Genomic DNA, 12,134 nt, shown 5'->3' with positions numbered 1-12,134 from the left:
ATTTGCTTACACCAGTACTAGGCTGAAAAACGCCATGTGTGGCTTGTACGGCGTTTTTAGGACGAGAAAAAAACGCAGCGGAAAAACACCTAAGGCGAATCCAAATTGCGAACATCGTGAAAGGTTCGCGAACTTGCGAACACCCGACGTTCCCGTGAATTAGTTTGCCGGCGAACAGTTCGCTACATCTCTATTCCCGTTCATACAAGAACAAACAAACCAAATCACCAGTCCACTGAGAAGCCCTCAGTATGATGAGATGCTATCTAAAAGCCTGAAAGCTGCAGCTGGTGGAAGGCAGGGATTTGTTTACACAGAGGTTTTCTTAGTGGACTAGAAATGTAATTTAACCCTGCTTGTATGGACAAGAATTAGAATGTGACTTTATTTATTTGCAAGGTGGAAAAAGCTCCAGGGTTCCACAGAGACAATAGACACACTTACGCAGGTTTCAGAAGAAGAGGCGGGCTGAATGCAATGACACTGAATGTAACTATAGTGCAAGGAACAAGTTTGTACACAAGTATCAGTAAGTGCAACATTTTCATCCATTTCATTATGGCAGCAGTTGGCTGTGTTTGTAAATTACCCCTTATATATCCAGCAAAATCTAAAATCTATAAACCCTGTAGTTACTGGATATAGTACAGTAGAGAATGCTTAAAACATATGGAGTGCTGTTTTTTAAGTGGGATGAAGCAGCTGAAAACACAGAATAAGTATGAAAGGTTTTTATAGTTAGCAATGAGGACATTACAATGGTAAACAGTTGTTAAATATAAGGGGCTCATATATTGGCTCATATATTTGGTAATTGTTGTTATATGTAACAGCCAATAGATGTCAACTTAGGACAGGAAATCCCATTGGCACAGGGTTCTAGAACAAGGTGTCAATCAGGAGAAAGGGAAATTGCACGAATAATGAAGTGAGTGGTTGGTCCAGTCCTTTTTAGCTAATGAAAAGGAGAACTGGTGACTAGTGATGAGACGGCAAGAAAATTCGCGAAAATTTCTGCGTGACAAATTTTCCAGCGGCGAATTTTCACGGAAGTCTCGTCAAACAATTCGCCAATGACAATGGCGATGACACCAAAGGCTTGAGAATCATTACCTCATAGAATTGCCTACTGTATAAGTCTTATTATCCAACATCTTTAGACAGGCCAGATTGTGTTTTTCCTTTGACAGGTCAGATCTGTTTTGCTCACCTTAGTAGATGAGAGATAGAAGTAGGCCAGCTAGCTGAACTAGCCAAAGTAGAGGAAAGTAGAGGGTAAGCACCCTGACAGTACTTGACCATTTCAGGGCATTAAAGGGATAGATATGTTCTTGTTCCACCTAATGTGGTACCCATTTGTGATTCATCCTGGGCCGGACAACTGAGCGAGCCACAAGGGCCCCTGGACAAAGGATATAAGGCTTGTACATTTGCTCAGGGTGACTCGATGGACATCTCTGGTCTCGGTTCATTTATCGGAATTCAGCTTAATGATTTAATATCCCCACATGTCTTATTTATTTACAGCTGTAGAATATTCAAATACTGGGTTCTGACTAATTGGAGAGAAGGGTTTGGCCGACATCAGACACGGTGACATCCAGTATACTTGTAAGCTTTTTGTTTACTGGGATCCAGTTTATTTTGTTTCCAAGATTTTGCCATAATAGTTTTAGCAGCAAGAAGTATATGAGTACTAAGGGATTTGGTGTATTTATTTATATTTGGAAAGTGGCATAAATTGGCATAAATGGGCTACTGAATCCCAAACTTTATGCCATTTTTGCTCATCCAGCAAACAGCCCAGACTATTTTCCCATGCCTGCATATAGGGGAGTTCTTTTTTTTATGGTTTTTCCATTATTTAGCTTTTTGTTTAGCAGCTCTCCAGTTTAGTATTTCAGCAGATATCTGGTTGCTAGTCATATTTACCATAGCAGCTAGGCAGTGGTTTGAATGAGAGATGGCAATATAAATAGGAGAGGGTCTACATAGGAAGGCAAGTAATACAAAGTAACAATAACAATACCATTTTAGCCTCACGGAGCAATATTTTTTGACTGCAGGGGTCAGTGATTCCCATTTAACTAGGAACAGGGTATTCTGAAACATATTAAATGTTAACTTGAAGGTGAACCACCCCTTTAAAGGTTTGTGTGACTCTACACTTATTCATTAAGTGTCTAGTCAAACCAACCAGTGGTGTTTAAGCTAAAGGGATAATTTAGCCAGACTAGACTGAAAGACTGCAAACCTTCTTAACATAGGAATACTTGCTTATAGAATACTACAAAAAAGTAAAAGTAACCACGTAACCATAGAAACATCGTTTCTGAAAAGAAGAAGAGTCTTAACCTTTAAGAAGTTATAATGGATCATTTGGGGGCAGGTTAACCATCTATTCCAGACAACCCCAAATCCCATAATTAAGACATCCTGACTAGTGCTGTTGTTATTAATAAAATAAAAAAAAAAAACCATAAGACTCATAGGGAAATGGACAAATGTGTTAAATATTTTGCAGAATGTTTCTCTTCCACAATTCTGTCAAGTTGCTTTAATTTCCATGAGATAAAATATCTGTCAAGTTTCACACATTAAAACTCTTTGAAAAGCAGGTTTCTGGTGATTCTATTAAATGCTCAGACTTACTGTGTGATGGGCCAACTGTGTGTGCCAGTACACCCTATTTCTTCATCTTTTTTACGTTTCTGCTCTCATTTTACATTCCCCCACTATCAACCTGCCACTTTCTAATGGCTCTCATCCTTGACTTCTATATTCTTGGCAATTATTTTGCTTAAAGTTAGTCCTAGCTGAGCACTTCCAGGAGAACAGGACAATCTCTCTAAATACAGCAGGGTTATCCATAAAGCCTGATGCTCCAGACCTCGGTCTCAGGAGCTGCTATAAGGACAGCTGTATACTTTGCGGCTCCCAGCTTGAACGGCAAGCAAGCAATCTGTATGGAAATCTGAGACTGGAGATTCCAGAATATGAACCAACATTTAAGGTAAATGAATGGTACAGGCAGAGTTGCTCACCTCTCATTCGGTACATTAAGAGCACAGCAATTCTAAATGTTTAGTTGGTTCCGGATGACACAAGAAAATGAGCTTCCTCCAGCATCTGTGTAATCATTTCTGTTGTGGGAACCCACTGTACAAATCTTTTTTGAAATGCAGCCATTCTTAACAGTGTATTACTTGAATTAACAATTCACAAGACATTGTTTAACAAATTTTTGGTATATTAGTGATGGGAGAAACAATGAGTCTAGCGTGGTGATGTCATACTGTGTCACTAATACTGGAATAAACCATAACCTTAATCAAAAATACAAAATAAATTTGTAAACTGAAGAGAAGCACACAATGGTGTAACCCACACCCCCTACCCACAACCCATTGGCATCACCTGCTCCCCATCCACTCACTCTCAAGTAGGATAGCTGCTGGGGAGGGGGGGATTTTTCTACAGTTATAGAGGAAGCAGACCATGTTGTCTGAACCCCCCCCGTCCCTCTGTGACCAAGGGGTCTACTGAGAGAACAACCTTTCTCTCCCTCGCTGAGAGTACAAGGGGGTGATTTATCAACATTTGAGTTTTTTTCACGATGCAAGTTTTTTAACAATAAAACTTGCACAATTAGAATTATTGTTGAGAAACATGAATGTCTGTTGTATATTAAGGGGAAAAAAATGAAAACTCGAATGTAACACTTCAGCTTTTAAAAGCTTGTGAGTTTATGTAGAAGTCAAGGGGAGTTGTACTAGGCAAAGTCAAGCCATATTTTCAATTTGAGATTTTTACGGGGTTTTTTTGAGTTTATAAACTCACAAAATTGAGATATTTGAGTTTTTGTTTTTTTTTATTTGAATGAGTTTTCCTAATTAATAAATATTCAAGCATTCGAAATGTGAGTTTATTCGAATTAGAAAAACAATCTCGAAAACTGCTAAATAAGCCCCAAGTCTATATGGCTGCAAGGAGCTCCATGTGGTGCAGAGTAATGGAGTCCTCTGGAACACGCTGTGCAGCCACTGGAACTCCCGTAGGTCGGTTCTATACGATACCTTATGTTTAGCCCAGAAACATCTACTTTAATGAGATAGCTGCAACTCCCTTATTCAGTCTTTTCTTCTGCATTGTAATTATTTTCTCCTAAGTGCTGGGACTGTTATTGTATTTGCATACTGTACATGTTGCAAGGAACGAACACTAAAAATAACTCCCAGCTTTTCAATTATCACATTTAAAAAAAAAAAAAAAGATAGAATTTCTTTATGGTTATTCCCTAAGTACGTCCTTAACTCCATGTAAATGTATAATGCATATCGAGTGGAATAAAGGAGCAATCGATCAAAGCCAAACGAGCCTCATAGCACCAGTCAATTGAAACGACGGCAATGAAGAGCCGCAACTGCTGCACCGAGTAGGGGTTTAACACAGCATTGCCAGTTGTCTTTGAAAATGCCTAAAAGCATGAGTACAAGTACAAATCAACTTATCCCGCCGAGAACTTCATTAAGCTAAGAACAAATACCAGTCAGGTTCTTTATTGGTGACAGCAGTTTGATGCGTAGGTGCTTTCCTCAAGGTACCTGTCACCAGTGATTTATGCCCATTCCCGAACACATATTTAAGATCCGTATCCTTTTGTGAAACACCAGTTCTATTTTTTTATTAAAAATCATTCTGCCGCTAATGTCAGTTAATTGGAAGGTTGAAAAGTGCATTGCCGTGCCTACTTATAGAGGCTATTTTTCTGTCATTTACAAAGCACATACGGATAAGCTGAGTGGGGGGACAGATATCTCTGCTAAAAGAATTCTAATACCAGTTCTACCAATGTTGTAACAATAATTGAGGGGTCCCTGTGTAAGTGGTCGAAGTGTCTCCCGTGTTCCTCTCTGGAGTAGGGAGATGGTAATTTAAGACTCCTTATTTGTTTTTTATAGCTGTTTTGTAATGCAAAAACTCTTAACAAATGAATCATTATGTCAATTCATATCAGGGACTTCATGGTTACTGGCTGCTCTGCTTTACCACTGGGCCAGATAAGCAGCCAAAAGCTTTTCCCTAACATCATTCCTGGTCTGCATTAGTGTTGTTGTCCATAGCGTTTGCTTCTCCTTGCTCTCGCTCTAAATTGCTCCTGACTTGGCTCTGCTTTTCTGCCTGCTTTGCTGATTCCTACAGGTAGAATCTTGTGTGACTCTTCAACCCCCAATTCATTTTACTGATCCCTGTATTACTAGACTCTGTCAGTTTCAAAGAGCATTTACAATGTCCTACTTTTCAAAGGTGCTGATGGATCATTACGTCATTGGGATGTGGAACCCCTTAAAAGGTCCTTACAACATAAGAAATAGAAGGAGTGGGGGTGCATTCCTCTATATAGGGTTGATGTCCATGGAAGGTGGAATGAGTACTCTATTCAATACTGCTAGTACTAGAAAGCAATCCAGGGATTTGCATTCCTCTATATAGGGTTTATGTCCATGGAAGGTGGAATGAGTACTCTATACAATACTGCTAGTACTAGAAAGCAATCCAGGGATTTGCATTCCTCTATATAGGGTTTATGTCCATGGAAGGTTGAATGAGTACTCTATACAATACTGCTAGTACTAGAAAGCTATCCAGGGATTTGCATTCCTCTATATAGGGTTGATGTCCATGGAAGGTGGAAGGAGTCCTCTATTCAATACTGCTAGTGCTAGAAAGCAATCCAAGGATTTGCATTCCTCTATACAGTATAGGGTTGATGTCCATGGAAGGTGGAATGAGTACTCTATACAATACTGCTAGTACTACAAAACCAATCCAGGGATTTGCATTCCTCTATATAGGGTTGATGTCCATGGAAGGTGGAATGAGTACTCTATTCAATACTGCTAGTACTAGAAAGCAATCCAGGGATTTGCATTCCTCTATATAGGGTTGATGCCCATGGAAGGTGGAATGAGTACTCTATTCAATACTGCTAGTACTAGAAAGCAATCCAGGGATTTGCATTCCTCTATATAGGGTTGATGCCCATGGAAGGTGGAATGAGTACTCTATAAAATACTGATAGCACTAGAAAGCAATCCAGGGCTTTGCCTGACTTCAGAAAAGGGGTTATGAAATAAAAGGCACTAAGTTTGCCCAGAAGCAGTAACCTATAACAACCAATCAGCTGGTACCATTTTCTGGTAACCTGTTTAAAAGCAAACATCTTATTGGTTGATAAGTTATGAGTTTAGCATGTTTTATTACATGGGAGAGAGCACTTTACTACAATTAAGCAACAACGCAGTGCAAAAGCATCCCTTAAATTGCTTTCTTCTAAATTAAAAAAAATCTCTTGACATTTCCTGAATTGCTTTATGGCATGTACCCTAAATTAACACTCAGGATCAAAGCAAGAGTCCCTTGGGACACATAATAGATGAATAAATCCCATTTATTTACAATATTGCTTATTTATCTATGAGAGTGGTTGGAATAATTAAATGTAGTTGAAACATAACAACTGGATGTGTGCTTTATTATTGCTAAAGCACACATAACGCAATCAATAAGAAGGATCATTTTGTAAAGACAGTAAGAATAATTGACCTAGACTGGTAGCACAAGAGCACTAAGGGGGCAAAGTGTTCCCCTTAGTGCTCATTCAGAGAGTACTTCCACCCAGGGTCTGGCTTTACTTTGGTCCTTATGCTGGATAAATGGAAATCAATAAATATAGCAAAAAGCAGACTCAAGGCAATTCTGTCCATACCCTCTGCCATAGGGCAGGTTTTATGACAATGCCAGGGCATGGGTACTGTAGGCATGAGGGTGGGAGCCATGTCTAAATGTCCACCCCCATCCGCAACATTTGAAGACAGTGCTAAACTCTCCAGGACAACACAGGTCTCATGGAAAAGATGGCAGATTGAGCCCATTTTTTTTGCATTTCGTACACTGCCCTTCACATAATAAATGACCCCACATATGTTCAATTATTCTTATACTTTTAGGGGCACATTTATCAAAGTTGTATTTTTTCTAAAGTTTACAACTTTTGCGTATTTTCTGTGATATTTTCGTTAATTTGCGCAACTTTTTTGTACTTTGCGACTAAATCGTCTTTGTTGCAACAAGTAGGAAAGTTTCGGATTCATTAAAGCTTCGGTGTTGTGACTTTCCTTGGGCCAGGTTGGAGCTGCAGAGTGCCATTGAGTCCTATGGGAGACTTTCCTTGGGCCAGGTTGGAGCTGCAGAGTGCCATTGAGCCCTATGGGAGACTTTCCTTGGGCCGGGTTGGAGCTGCAGAGTGCCATTGAGCCCTATGGGAGGCTTTCCTTGGGCCGGGTTGGAGCTGCAGAGTGCCATTGAGCCCTATGGGAGGCTTTCCTTGGGCCGGGTTGGAGCTGCAGAGTGCCATTGAGCCCTATGGGAGGCTTTCCTTGGGCCAGGTTGGAGCTGCAGAGTGCCATTGAGCCCTATGGGAGACTTTCCTTGGGCCAGGTTGGAGCTGCAGAGTGCCATTGAGCCCTATGGGAGGCTTTCCTTGGGCCGGGTTGGAGCTGCAGAGTGCCATTGAGCCCTATGGGAGACTTTCCTTGGGCCGGGTTGGAGCTGCAGAGTGCCATTGAGCCCTATGGGAGACTTTCCTTGGGCCGGGTTGGAGCTGCAGAGTGCCATTGAGTCCTATGGGAGACTTTCCTTGGGCCAGGTTGGAGCTGCAGAGTGCCATTGAGCCCTATGGGAGACTTTCCTTGGGCCAGGTTGGAGCTGCAGAGTGCCATTGAGCCCTATGGGAGACTTTCCTTGGGCCAGGTTGGAGCTGCAGAGTGCCATTGAGCCCTATGGGAGACTTTCCTTGGGCCAGGTTGGAGCTGCAGAGTGCCATTGAGCCCTATGGGAGACTTTCCTTGGGCCGGGTTGGAGCTGCAGAGTGCCATTGAGCCCTCTGGGAGGCTTTCCTTGGGCCGGGTTACATAGTTACATAGGGTTGAAAAAAGACCAGTGTCCATCAAGTTCAACCCATCCAAATAAACCCAGCACACCTAACCCACACCTACCAATCTATACACTCACATACATAAACTATAAATACAACCACTAGTACTAACTGTAGATATTAGTATTAGTGATGAGCGAATCTGTTCCGTTTCGCTTCGCCGAAAAAATCGCGAATCTTTGAAAAGATCCGCGAAACGGCGAAAAATTCGCGAAGCGGCGAAAATGTCGTGCGACAAAAAAATTGTCGCCCGCGGCTATTATTTTGTCGCGCGGCTATTATTTTGTCGCGCGGCTATTATTTTGTCGCGCACGGCTCTTGTTTTGTCGCGCGGCTCTTGTTTCGTCGCGCGGCTCTTGTTTCGTCGCGCGGCTCTTGTTTCGTCGCGCGGCTCTTGTTTCGTCGCGCGGCTCTTGTTTCGTCGCGCAGCTCTTGTTTCGTCGCCCGCGGCTCTTGTTTCGTCGCGCGGCTCTTGTTTCGTCGCCCGCGGCTCTTGTTTCGTCGCGCGGCTCTTGTTTCGTCGCGCGGCTCTTGTTTCGTCGCCCGCAGCTATTATTTTGTCGCACGGCTCTTGTTTCGTCGCCCGCGGCTCTTGTTTCGTCGCCCGCGGCTCTTGTTTCGTCGCGCGGCTCTTGTTTCGTCGCCCGCGACTATTCTTTTTTGACGCCGCGACAATTTTGGACGTGCGGCGAATTTTTCCGCGGCAAAATTTTTCATCCGTTTCGCGAAACAATCCGCCAATGGCGAAACGCGGAAATTCGCCGCGAATCCATGCCTGGCGAAACTTTTCGCCCATCACTAATTAGTATCACAATAGCCTTGGATATTCTGATTGTTCAAGAACTCATCCAGGCCCCTCTTAAAGGCATTAACAGAATCTGCCATTACCACATCACTAGGAAGGGCATTCCCCAACCTCACTGCCCTCACTGTGAAAAAACCCCTATGCTGCTTCAAATGGAAGCTCCGTTCCTCTAATCTAAAGGGGGGGCCTCTGGTGCGTTGATTGTTTTTATGGGAAAAAAGAACATCCCCCATCTGCCTATAATCCCCTCTAATGTACTTGTACAGAGTAATCATGTCCCCTCGCAAGCACCTCTTTTCCAGAGAAAACAACCCCAACCTCGACAGTCTAACCTCATAGTTTAAATCTTCCATCCCCTTTACCAGTTTAGTTGCAGTCTCTGCACTCTCTCCAGCTCATTAATATCCTTCTTAAGGACTGGAGCCCAAAACTGCACTGCATACTCAAGGTGAGGCCTTACCAGGGACCTATAAAGCGGCAAAACTATGTTCTCATCCCTTGAGTCAATGCCCTTTTTTATACAAGACAGCACTTTATTTGCTTTAGTAGCCACAGAATGACACTGCCTGGAATTAGACAACTTGTTATCTACACAAACCCCTAGATCCTTCTCCATTAAGGATACCCCCAACACACTACCATTCAGTAGATAGTTCGCGTTTATATTATTTCTACCAAAGTGCATAACTTTGCACTTGTCAACATTGAACCTCATTTTCCAGTTTGCTGCCCAGTTATCTAATTTTGTCAAATCGCTCTGCAAAGCGGCAGCATCCTGCATGGAACTTATAGTTTTGCACAATTTAGTGTCATCAGCAAAAACATAAACAGTACTCTCTATGCCCACCTCCAGGTCATTAATAAACAAGTTAAAAAGCAAAGGACCAAGGACTGACCCCTGCGGTACCCACTAACCACACTGGTCCAATTAGAAAATGTTCCATTTACCACCACTCTTTGTACTCTATCCTTCAGTCAGTTCTCTATCCAATTACAAATATTATGTTCTAGGTCAATATTCCTTAATTTGATAATTATCCTTCTGTGAGGTACTGTATCAAACGCTTTAGCAAAGTCCAAGTAGATGACATCAACTGCCATTCCAGCATCAAGGTTCCTGCTCACCTCCTCATAAAAGGCGACTAAATTAGTCTGTTATGCATAAAACCATGCTGGCACAAACTAATAGTATTGTGAACTGCAATGTATTCAAGTACCCTATCCCTTATTACCCCTTCCAGAAGCTTTCCTACTACTGATGTCAGACTAACAGGCCTATAGTTTTCAGGCTGAGAACGGGATCCCTTTTTAAATAACGGCACCACATTAGCAATCCGCCAGTCTCTGGGCACCATGCCAGACCTCAATGAATCCTGAAAAATTAAGTGAAGAGGTTTGGCAATCACAGCGCTCAGCTCATTTAATACCCTGGGATGAATCTTATCCGGTCCTGGACCTTTGTTTACCTTTACAGGTTGGAGCTGCAGAGTGCCATTGAGCCCCATGTGAGACTTTCCTTGGGTCGGGTTGGAGCTGCAGAGTGCCATTGAGCCCTATGGGAGACTTTCCTTGGGCCGGGTTGGAGCTGCAGAGTGCCATTGAGCCCTATGGGAGACTTTCCTTGGGCCAGGTTGGAGCTGCAGAGTGCCATTGAGCCCTATGGGAGACTTTCCTTGGGCCGGGTTGGAGCTGCAGAGTGCCATTGAGCCCTATGGGAGACTTTCCTTGGGCCGGGTTGGAGCTGCAGAGTGCCATTGAGCCCTATGGGAGACTTTCCTTGGGCCGGGTTGGAGCTGCAGAGTGCCATTGAGCCCTATGGGAGGCTTTCCTTGGGCCGGGTTGGAGCTGCAGAGTGCCATTGAGCCCTCTGGGAGGCTTTCCTTGGGCCGGGTTGGAGCTGCAGAGTGCCATTGAGCCCTATGGGAGACTTTCCTTGGGCCAGGTTGGAGCTGCAGAGTGCCATTGAGCCCTATGGGAGGCTTTCCTTGGGCCAGGTTGGAGCTGCAGAGTGCCATTGAGCCCTATGGGAGACTTTCCTTGGGCCGGGTTGGAGCTGCAGAGTGCCATTGAGCCCTATGGGTGACTTTCCTTGGGCCAGGTTGGAGCTGCAGAGTGCCATTGAGCCCTATGGGTGACTTTCCTTGGGCCGGGTTGGAGCTGCAGAGTGCCATTGAGCCCTATGGGAGACTTTCCTTGGGCCGGGTTGGAGCTGCAGAGTGCCATTGAGCCCTATGGGTGACTTTCCTTGGGCCGGGTTGGAGCTGCAGAGTGCCATTGAGCCCTATGGGAGACTTTCCTTGGGCCGGGTTGGAGCTGCAGAGTGCCATTGAGCCCTGTGGGAGACTTTCCTTGGACCGGGTTGGAGCTGCAGAGTGCCATTGAGCCCTATGGGAGACTTTCCTTGGGCCAGGTTGGAGCTGCAGAGTGCCATTGAGCCTTATGGGAGACTTTCCTTGGACCGGGTTGGAGCTGCAGAGTGCCATTGAGCCCTATGGGAGACTTTCCTTGGGCCGGGTTGGAGCTACAGAGTGCCATTGAGCCCTATGGGAGGCTTTCCTTGGGCCGGGTTGGAGCTGCAGAGTGCCATTGAGCCCTATGGGAGACTTTCCTTGGGCCGGGTTGGAGCTGCAGAGTGCCATTGAGCCCTATGGGAGACTTTCCTTGGGCCGGGTTGGAGCTGCAGAGTGCCATTGAGCCCTATGGGAGACTTTCCTTGGGCCGGGTTGGAGCTGCAGAGTGCCATTGAGCCCTATGGGAGGCTTTCCTTGGGCCAGGTTGGAGCTGCAGAGTGCCATTGAGCCCTATGGGAGACTTTCCTTGGGCCAGGTTGGAGCTGCAGAGTGCCATTGAGTCCTATGGGAGGCTTCCAAAATCATGCAATGAAGGTTCAAAGTCAGAAAGGTTTTCCTGCCGTTTACGATTGTTCGAATACAAACATTGCATAATTTTCGGATCGCACCGCAATATTTTCGGACAAGCAAGTGTCAATGGATCCTACTGAGAAATATGAAAAACTGCAGTGCTACATACTGCTGTTAATACCTGTGCTGAAATAGTCACAAACCTTTTGTGCCCGTAGTATATGGAATGATAGAACCCTCTGGTGCATTTGTACTGTTTCAGCTCGCTCCTATCCATGACAATAGAAAACAAGTTTTAGTACCCGTGCCCTGGCACTGAACTGCCATAAAACCTGCTTTGTTTTTTCACACTGAGCATATAATACTGAGCCAGAAATATTCTGGAATTATTGCTGTAGTTAGGCCCGGCTGAGGAATAACCCAAAACGATTCTCTCTCAGCTTTGCACCGGCTATTTTCTCTCTAGCTCATC

General features: G+C 44.1%; 1 protein-coding gene across 1 annotated transcript in view; it reads right to left on the bottom strand.

Moving 5' to 3' along the window:
* sntg2 (syntrophin, gamma 2) overlaps positions 1–12,134 on the bottom strand; it is a 317,357-nt gene that overhangs the window by 43,211 nt on the left and 262,012 nt on the right. The window lies entirely within an intron of this gene.

This window comes from Xenopus tropicalis, chromosome 5, assembly GCF_000004195.4.
Source record: "Xenopus tropicalis strain Nigerian chromosome 5, UCB_Xtro_10.0, whole genome shotgun sequence".
NCBI lineage: Eukaryota > Metazoa > Chordata > Amphibia > Anura > Pipidae > Xenopus > Xenopus tropicalis.
Note: the sequence above shows the minus strand (reverse complement) of the source record. Positions and strands in the feature narration are given on the sequence as shown.